Source organism: Salvia miltiorrhiza, chromosome 3 (genome assembly GCF_028751815.1).
Source record: "Salvia miltiorrhiza cultivar Shanhuang (shh) chromosome 3, IMPLAD_Smil_shh, whole genome shotgun sequence".
Taxonomy (NCBI): Eukaryota; Viridiplantae; Streptophyta; class Magnoliopsida; order Lamiales; family Lamiaceae; genus Salvia; species Salvia miltiorrhiza.
Window position 1 is genome coordinate 8,713,977 of NC_080389.1, and position 10,013 is coordinate 8,723,989.

The 10,013-nt window shown below is 38.3% G+C and overlaps 2 long non-coding RNA genes across 2 annotated transcripts; both read right to left on the reverse strand.

The window, feature by feature from the left end:
• Nucleotides 1-724: 724 nt before the first annotated feature.
• Nucleotides 725-2,077, reverse strand: LOC131017381 (uncharacterized). The gene is made up of 2 exons (XR_009099579.1): nt 1,157-2,077; nt 725-1,050 (listed from the first exon to the last, which is right to left on the reverse strand). It is a non-coding gene; the product is annotated as an uncharacterized LOC131017381 (long non-coding RNA).
• A 6,308-nt stretch (nt 2,078-8,385) lies between these two features.
• On the reverse strand, nt 8,386-9,639 carry LOC131017382 (uncharacterized). The gene is made up of 2 exons (XR_009099580.1): nt 8,777-9,639; nt 8,386-8,670 (listed from the first exon to the last, which is right to left on the reverse strand). It is a non-coding gene; the product is annotated as an uncharacterized LOC131017382 (long non-coding RNA).
• Nucleotides 9,640-10,013: the final 374 nt, after the last annotated feature.

Sequence of the window (10,013 nt, forward strand, 5' to 3'; positions counted from 1 at the left end):
AATCATGCAAAATAAACACCCCTAGAAATCTTATAAAGTGTAAAGATCAATTAGTTAACCGACAGCTAAAAACTTATTAGTTGGATAAATAATTTAAGAAAATCGTTGAATAATTAAGTTAGACGCATTAGATGGTTTGAGTGTAATTAAGTTAGTGTCACGACCGGACTTAATTAAGGATAATTAAATCAGGAAAACGTGACTAATGGAGGGATATTAGAATAGGGGATAGAAAGGGGATAAATAAATAATGAAGGATCATACTTAATCGTTGTTAACAAGGGAAAACTTATAATATAATAGATGTTTAATCACATGACTCAATTAACTAGTTCTTACTCTTGTACTTGACCTTGAATATTTGTGTTGGTTAGTTGCTGTGGTTGGTTTAAATGAAGGAATAACTTGAATGTTGGCAGCATATTGGATGAGGGCTCTATGCTCTTCCTGAAATTTCTTAAGGGTGCGTTCTCTTTGGTTATAAATTTATTATGAGAAAAAGAAGGATAAATAAAATTTCACCCTTTAAATCCTTCCTTTCTTTTCCCATATTTCCTACTTGACCCTTACTCAATCCTCATTTACACTACAAAGGAGGGATAATATTATCTCTCCAAAAATGGTGTGATAATATTATCCCTCCTTTGTAGTGTAAATGAGGATTGAGTAAGGATCAAGTAGAAAATATGAAAAAAGAAAAGAAGGATTTTGTCACACCCCAATTCTTGAATGAATAAATATAATGGAGGTGCAACTAATTCATAGAAATAAACAAGGAACAACCTTGTAAAAACCCGAAATAGGATAGAAAGTCGGGCTATGCCCCTTTGGATCACAAGTTTTGTTTCATGCTCCTGACAACCGACATTCATTGGCATAAATTTAGTAGTGAAAAGTCTAAGCTCGGTCAAATATATTATTTGAAATTTAACATGAAGATCTTAAGTTGGGAAAACAAAAAGACTGATATGAGTAATTGCTACAGCGGAAGTCTAACATAGGAATTTATCGCTAGCCTCAGCTCCGTCCCGTCAGCACCGGCCAGCCAACCTGAAAACATTTGAAAGTATTTTTGGGCTAAGTACTAATGTACTTAGTGGGCATGCATTTTCTGAAACATCTCATATTTTAATAAAGACAGTTTATCCAATTATACCTGACATAACTTAGAAGGTTTTAAAATGAAAGAAGTACTTCTAAGCATGTTAAAACATTTTCTTTCATTTGTGCGCACATGTCACACTCCCTTTCTGTTACTCGCTGTGATCCCGGACCTTTTAGCCACCGACGGATCTCTGTCTCCTGCTTACTTGAACTGAGGGCGTAACCCAGACAAGTTTACTTTGACCTCGGGACGCTACCCAGGCAGGCCTGATATTTCTCATGCTCCGGAACACATCCAGCCGAGCACCCTTATAACGCCTCTGGTTAGAGCCCGATGGAGATCAACCCACCGAGTCAACTAACAAGTGTACACAATCCTCAAACAACGTATTAGGTCATAAGAGAACCTCAATTGATTAACTGTGCGAGCCTTAAACAGAGCAGAGTGCACATAAACATTTTATTGGATAAACAGTTTTCATTACATTAAATAAACAATTTGCATTTCATTGAAACATTTAGAGCTTAATAACTCAATCATACTTTGTACATTTGGAAAGTAAGCCCACCTGGTTAGGCAAAGCCTGAAGATCATAATCACATATAAACCTGTCTTGGGAAAGCAGCGCTAATCCCCCTGGTCACAAAGCCTACAAGAAATTCTATTCTTAATAGGTCTCATGAATCTAATCTTAAGTCATGGTGTAGTGCTTAATATTCTATGATTCACTTAGCCGGGTTTTCAAAATTTAATAAATAAATAATTGAAAACATTTCTCTTGAGTTAAGAACACCAACAATATTCTTACTCATCTTTCTTTAATAATTGGAATTATAAATAAAACCAATTAAATCATAAATATTTTTTTTACAAAATATAATGCAATTTCATGTCATGCTTAGCATATAATAAGTAATTTACTTAAAATATGCACATAATAATAATATGATATTATTATGAAAATTTTCTCTTTGAAAATAATTAATTAAACTAATTAATAGTTCAATTAATTAAAATAGAGCAGTCCAATTAATTAATTAATCAAGACAGCCCAAAGTTTTAAAATAAAACTGACCCAATTAGGATTTAAAATAAGGCCCAGTTGAATTAAACTAATCAGCCCAACTGATAAATAAAATAAAGGCCCAACTGTTTAATAAAATAAAAACCGGCCCAACCACAGCATTAAAAACGGCCCAAGTCAATTTAATTTAAAAATCGGCCCATCAGGCCCAACCTCAAGCCCTACCTAGCCCAACACTCCCAAGCCCAAACCCTTCCCTTCTTCCCCCCTTCCCCCCTTCAGCCGCACACACTCTAACACAAACACACGCACACTAACACGCACACACTCAGATGGAAGAACACACACACACGCACGCCAAGAACTCGGTCTCTCTCTCCCTCTTCCAGAAGTAAGCTCGCCGGAGGAGCAGCGGCGAGAAGCCACGCCATCCTCGGCTCTCACACACACACACCCATGAAATCCGCTCGCTCTCTCTGTGTTACAGACACTAGAAATCCGCCGCTGCCGGAACTCATCCGAGCAAGCGGCCACAACCACTAACTCTTCAGTTCTCCCTTCTCTCGCCCCCGTCTCTCGATCTCTCTTTATTCTGCTCTCACGGCCGCTGGAGTTCCCATCACCGGCGACGACAACAGCGTCGAGCTGCCGCAGCGCCTGAACCCCAGCCATCCCTCTTCTCCGCCTCCGGCCGTGGCCGAGCGACAGCGGCAGGGCTGCCGCGCCCTGGCCTCCCTCTGTGACTCCCGCCGACGAGCAGCAGCCGGAGCCGCCCGTAGCCTCCTCCCTTCTCTCCCTCCGGCCTACAGCAGTAGATGGAGCAAACTGCCGCCGCCGTGGCCTCCGTCTATGGAAACCCAGCCGGTCCACCCCTCTCTCTCACCGTGGCCGGGCGACAGCAGCGCCGCTGCCGTGCCATGCCTCCGTCCACCTCCCGACTCAGTTCACACAGCCACCACACTCGTCTACCCGACTCGACACACCAAAAATCTAGACTTGACAAACATAAACAACACTCAAGACTCCTCCTTTCTTCATTTTCTTTTAAAAAAAACAGACATGCTTCTTCTGTAAATAATTATATATATATAAACAGAGTGTATGCATATGTATTTTTCTTTTTTGTATATGTCACTTTGATCATTCGTGATATGTGAAATCTGAATTATTATGTGGGGCATTTGGCTATGTGCACTAGGGAGTTAGTTCGTAGATGAAAACCTTGAGGGTTAATGGTGGTTGGTGCTTGGTGGCTTCTTTTGAGCGTTCTTGCCTTCTTGAATGCAGATGAGAGTTCTTGAATGTAACATGTTTTTTAGAATGAGTAAAGTCTCCTTGGTTTAATATAATAGAGATATGGCAGAGATTGAGATATGGCAGACAGAGAAGAGTGGACGAATGGATTGCTGTGTAGGAGTAGGTGTAGTGGATGTATTGCAGTAGTGGAGTTGGTGGTGTGCTGCAGTAGAGGAGTTAGTGGTGGGAGTAGGTGTAGGAATAAAAAATAAAATAAAATAGGATAAAATAAAATAAAAAGTCTTTCAGATTGTACTATGAAAATTGTAATAATCGTTCAGTGTTTGCTTAAATAAAAGCTCGTAAAAATGCTTTGAATGCTAAATTAAATAAATATGCGACACACACAAATTTAATAACTAAATTTATAAATGTTTTTTTTAAACACTTTTGTTGGAATTAAAATAAACTCTTTTTCTCAATCCGGCGTGAATCATCTTAAATCTAAGTTTAAAATAAATTCTAAATTTTGCTCGGGGAAACGGGTATTACATCCCTCCCTCCTTAAAAAAAATTCCGTCCTCGGAATTGCATATCTGATAATCTAGCTGGGGATATTAGTCTTTTATTTCATTCATCTCTTTCGTGGCCTTTTCCATCCTTTGATGGTTCCACTACATGACGAGAACAATATTATTGCCTCGTAAAACTTGAACCTTGCGATCAAGTATCTGGACTGATTTCTCTTCATAACTTAGGTCCTGGCTAGGACTTCTTTATCTTGCTTAATCAAATGCTTTGGATTAAACACATACTTTCTTAATTGAGAGACATGAAACACATTGTGTATGTCTCCAATACTGGGTGGCAATGCCAACCTATAGGCTACAGGGCCTATCTTATCTAGGATCTCAAAAGGTCCTATATAACTTTCTGAAACGTATAACTCCCTTTGAGGGAGAAACTTTGAGGAAAACTCGATCCCCAACATTGAATTCTAACTCCGATCGGCGTTTATCGGCGTAAGACTTTTGTCTATCTTGAGCTTCTTTGATTCTTTGTTTGATGTGGTCGACCTTCTCAACCATCTGTTGGACCAGTTCAGGACCTAACAACTTTCTTTCACCCACTTCATCTTAGTAAAGTGGTGAACTACATTTTCGGCCATACAAGACCTCATCTGGATTATTCCAAATGTTGCTTGATAACTGTTGTTATAAGCAAATTCTACGAGAGGTAACAAATCTTCTTAACTTCTACCTTTGTCTGCGATAATTGTTCGCAACGAAAATTTTAGAATTTGAATCGTTCTTTCTGACTGTCCGTCAGTCTGAGGATGGTACGTTGTGCTGAAGTTCAGCTGAGTGCCTATTGCTTCTTGTAAACTTTTCCAGAAACGTGAGGTGAATCTAGTGTCATGATCTGACGTGATAGATACAGGTACACTGTGAAGGCGTACTATCTCTTTGACATATAACCTTGCAAGTTTCTCCAATCCAAAAAGTCATTTGAATTGGCAGAAAGTGCGCTGACTTTGATAATCGGTCTACTATGACGCTATATCTCTTTTCATTCCTGTTCACCAGAAAATTTTCTTTAAATTCTGGTGCATCTTTGTGCTGCCTGGATGTGCAGTGTAAGGAGTATCATGAGCCTCGCTCATAATCTCGTTCATTAATTCTTCTTATTGTGGGACACACAATCTTTCACCAACCATAAGTGCATTATCATTTGCTTCAGTGAATCCTTTCGTTTTATTCGTTCTTGCAGCGAGACGCATCTTCTCCAAGAACCAATCTTCTTTTTGTGCTTGCACAATTCTTTCTCTCAAATTAGGTTTAGCTGTCAGCGCAGCTACACAACCCGATACTGAATCTGGGGAATAAATAATCTCTAAACTGAGTGAGGCGAACTCACGAATCAGCTCCTTCTGTTGGGTAATGAAATACCCTAGCTTAGCCTTCGTCTTTCGACTCAGTGCGTCAGCTACTACATTCGCTTTTCCTGGATAGTAACTGATGGTGCAATTGTAATTCTTTACTAATTCGAGCCATCTTTATTGTCTCATGTTCAAATCCTTTTGCTCGAAGAAGTGCTTTAAACTCTTATGATCTGTAAAGATCTTACACTTAACTCCATAGAGGTAGTGTCTCCAAATCTTCAGCGCGTGCACAACGGCTGCTAATTCTAATCATAAGTCGGGTAGTTCAGCTCATGGGGCTTCAATTGACGAGACGTATATGCTATCACTTTCTGATTTTGCATCAACACGCAACCCATTCCTAGTTTCGAGGCATCAGTGTACACCTCAAATTCTTCATTCTCTCCTGGTATTGCTAACACTGGTGCAGTAGTCAGCCTAGTCTTGAGCTACTTAAAACTTTGTTCGCACGCTTCAGACCAAACGTATTTAGTCCCTTTTCTCAAAAGTTGAGTCATTGGCCTAGCCAATTTCGAGAATTCTTCGATAAATCTTCTGTAGTAACCTGCTACACCGATAAAACTTATAATCTCATTGACATTTGATGGTGCCTTCTATTCCTTGACTGTTTCGACCTTGGCGGGGTCTACTTTGATTCCTTCAGTCGACACTATGTGACCGAGAAACATAACTTCCTTTAACCAAAATTCACACTTGTTGAATTTGGTAAACCATTTCTCATTGCGCAGGGTTTTGAGTACGATGCGTAAGTGCTCTTCATGTTGTTCTTCGGTCTTAAAGTATACGAGGATATCGTCGATAAATACTAAGACAAAACTATCGAGATACTGATGGAAAACTCTGTTCATTAGGTCTATGAAAACTGCTGGGCATTCGTTAAATCTAAGGGCATCACTGTGAACTCATAAAGTCCATAACGCGTTCGAAATGCTGTCTTTGGAATGTCTTCTCTTTTAATCCTGAGTTGGTGGTAATCAGATCTTAGGTCAATCTTGGAAAACACACTGGCTCATCTCAACTGATTTAACAGGTCGTCTATCCTCGGAAGAGGATATCTATTCTTATGAGCTTGCTTCAACTTCTTATAATCAATACACATCCTTAGTGTATCATCTTTTCTTTGACATCTTCAATTAGTGCTCCCCATAGTGACATACTATGTTGCATGAAACTAGGTCTGGTGAAAATTTGGTAATTCATTGGGAAAAAATATCTTTGTACTCTCAAATCTGTTGAACTTCCTTAATTATTTCCTTCGTCCTAAGTCACCTTCTCAAATTGACTAGGGAATTCTAACATCAAACTTTTCTCATCGTCTTCGTAACTTTCACTTCGAGGATTAATGACACTCCTTCTGCCATGTAAACTCATTTTCCCATTTCCAAATGGTTATTTAATGGGGTTTTCTAAGTTTCCATTGTGGTGGCGTTCCAACTTTATTCTTGCTGTAGCTTCTGGCACTTTAGCCAAAGCATTCACTCTCTTAGCTTGAGCCTACTAGCCTTGGGGTTGGGTTATACCTTAAGTGTAGTTATAGTGCTTTCCTTCTATTTAAGGGTTTCCTTTATTTCTTTCATTCCATTTCCTTTTTCTTTACCTCCATCTTGAGGTGGTGTACATATCTTGTTTGTGCGTGAACTTTTTACTTCTCCATTTGTTGTAGTGACTCGTGGTGAGAGTCTCGTTCATTGCTTGTTCCTTCGTAATGTCTCCCTGGTTCACTAGGAAAATTGAATATCTCATGACGCGATTCATTTACGAACTCCTTTACGCATTTCTTATTATTGTCCACCATGTGGACCACATATTGACAGCTGGTTGAAAACTAATGATAAACTGAGTAATTCTAATCGCTAATATACTTATCGTGATAAAATGATATTCTATTGTGACAACTATATAGTGCGAGTCTCTATATATTGTGATGATGCTCTACCTCGAGATCAAAAATCTTAATTGACAATCACCGAGATCTTAGTCATGTGGGCTGGCCAGACCCAACAAAACGAATCACTCAGTCAAATGGGAGCTTCGCCCCTAATCATGTCAACGTCTTATTCATGTAAGGCTCTAGTCAAACTTCTAACTTAAAACACTTACTAACAAGTACTTCATCATAAGTCATTGATACCATGAAAGTCCATTCTATGCCGTTCTAGCAAAGCTATCACGACTAACATCATAATCATAAGCAACATAAGTTCTTATGTGAAAAACTTAATCTCACTGCTATTGAAATAGCTCAAATGAATCCTTAGTCTTAAGGCATTGCCTCTATGTTGTAACATATCTATGTTAAACATTTCTATCTTACCAGTCTTTACTTAAATCGATCAAGCGGTGCTATCACGACTAATATTCTCAAATCATTCTTGGGTGGTACTCAAACAGTTTGTAAGAGGATCCACCATTCTAATCGTATAGGCAGCTAGCCTAAAACGACAACATAAAGCTTTCTCATTCGTTCATTCTCTTTGAAACTTGAAACATGTTGACATTAAATGCCACATGAAACTTTTCTATTGCCGGGAAGATTCAAAGAATCTAACTCGACCATACATTTGGTATTCGTGAAAGGCTCAATAGTCCTGAACACGACTTTAACTCATCTTATCGTTAAGGGCTCGGGTAGTCCCAAACACGATACTTACTTATCTTATCGTTAAGGGCTCGGGTTGTCCCAAACACGATACTGAGCTTGGTTATATGAGTCGGAGACCCAAGATAACAATATGAAAGCGATTAGCAATTCATAACTTATAACATATGGAAAGTGATAAGCAATTCACATAGCATCATTCATTGAAGCGCACACTTTTTCTTGGAAACATTCATAACATCTGAAATACATATACGTATATTTTTTTTTTTGAAACTATTATCGTACCTTAGTTGCGGCAGTGTGACGGCGAGCTGAGGTTTACTGACATTCTCAGAAGTCTAGAGGTACTATTCTAGACTCGACATCAAAAGCTTATGGTTATCAGAAACATGAAAGAAAACTCATGCTCTGATACCATTCTGTCACACCCCAATTCTTGAATGAATAAATATAATGGAGGTGCAACTAATTCATAGAAATAAACAAGGAACAACCTTGTAAAAACCCGAAATAGGATAGAAAGTCGGGCTATGCCCCTTTGGATCACAAGTTTTGTTTCATGCTCCTGACAACCGACATTCATTGGCATAAATTTAGTAGTGAAAAGTCTAAGCTCGGTCAAATATATTATTTGAAATTTAACATGAAGATCTTAAGTTGGGAAAACAAAAAGACTGATATGAGTAATTGCTACAACGGAAGTCTAACATAGGAATTTATCGCTAGCCTCAGCTCCGTCCCGTCAGCACCGGCCAGCCAACCTGAAAACATTTGAAAGTATTTTTGGGCTAAGTACTAATGTACTTAGTGGGCATGCATTTTCTGAAACATCTCATATTTTAATAAAGACAGTTTATCCAATTATACCTGACATAACTTAGAAGGTTTTAAAATGAAAGAAGTACTTCTAAGCATGTTAAAACATTTTCTTTCATTTGTGCGCACATGTCACACTCCCTTTCTGTTACTCGCTGTGATCCCGGACCTTTTAGCCACCGACGGATCTCTGTCTCCTGCTTACTTGAACTGAGGGCGTAACCCAGACAAGTTTACTTTGACCTCGGGACGCTACCCAGGCAGGCCTGATATTTCTCATGCTCCGGAACACATCCAGCCGAGCACCCTTATAACGCCTCTGGTTAGAGCCCGATGGAGATCAACCCACCGAGTCAACTAACAAGTGTACACAATCCTCAAACAACGTATTAGGTCATAAGAGAACCTCAATTGATTAACTGTGCGAGCCTTAAACAGAGCAGAGTGCACATAAACATTTTATTGGATAAACAGTTTTCATTACATTAAATAAACAATTTGCATTTCATTGAAACATTTAGAGCTTAATAACTCAATCATACTTTGTACATTTGGAAAGTAAGCCCACCTGGTTAGGCAAAGCCTGAAGATCATAATCACATATAAACCTGTCTTGGGAAAGCAGCGCTAATCCCCCTGGTCACAAAGCCTACAAGAAATTCTATTCTTAATAGGTCTCATGAATCTAATCTTAAGTCATGGTGTAGTGCTTAATATTCTATGATTCACTTAGCCGGGTTTTCAAAATTTAATAAATAAATAATTGAAAACATTTCTCTTGAGTTAAGAACACCAACAATATTCTTACTCATCTTTCTTTAATAATTGGAATTATAAATAAAACCAATTAAATCATAAATATTTTTTTTACAAAATATAATGCAATTTCATGTCATGCTTAGCATATAATAAGTAATTTACTTAAAATATGCACATAATAATAATATGATATTATTATGAAAATTTTCTCTTTGAAAATAATTAATTAAACTAATTAATAGTTCAATTAATTAAAATAGAGCAGTCCAATTAATTAATTAATCAAAACAGCCCAAAGTTTTAAAATAAAACTGACCCAATTAGGATTTAAAATAAGGCCCAGTTGAATTAAACTAATCAGCCCAACTGATAAATAAAATAAAGGCCCAACTGTTTAATAAAATAAAAACCGGCCCAACCACAGCATTAAAAACGGCCCAAGTCAATTTAATTTAAAAATCGGCCCATCAGGCCCAACCTCAAGCCCTACCTAGCCCAACACTCCCAAGCCCAAACCCTTCCCTTCTTC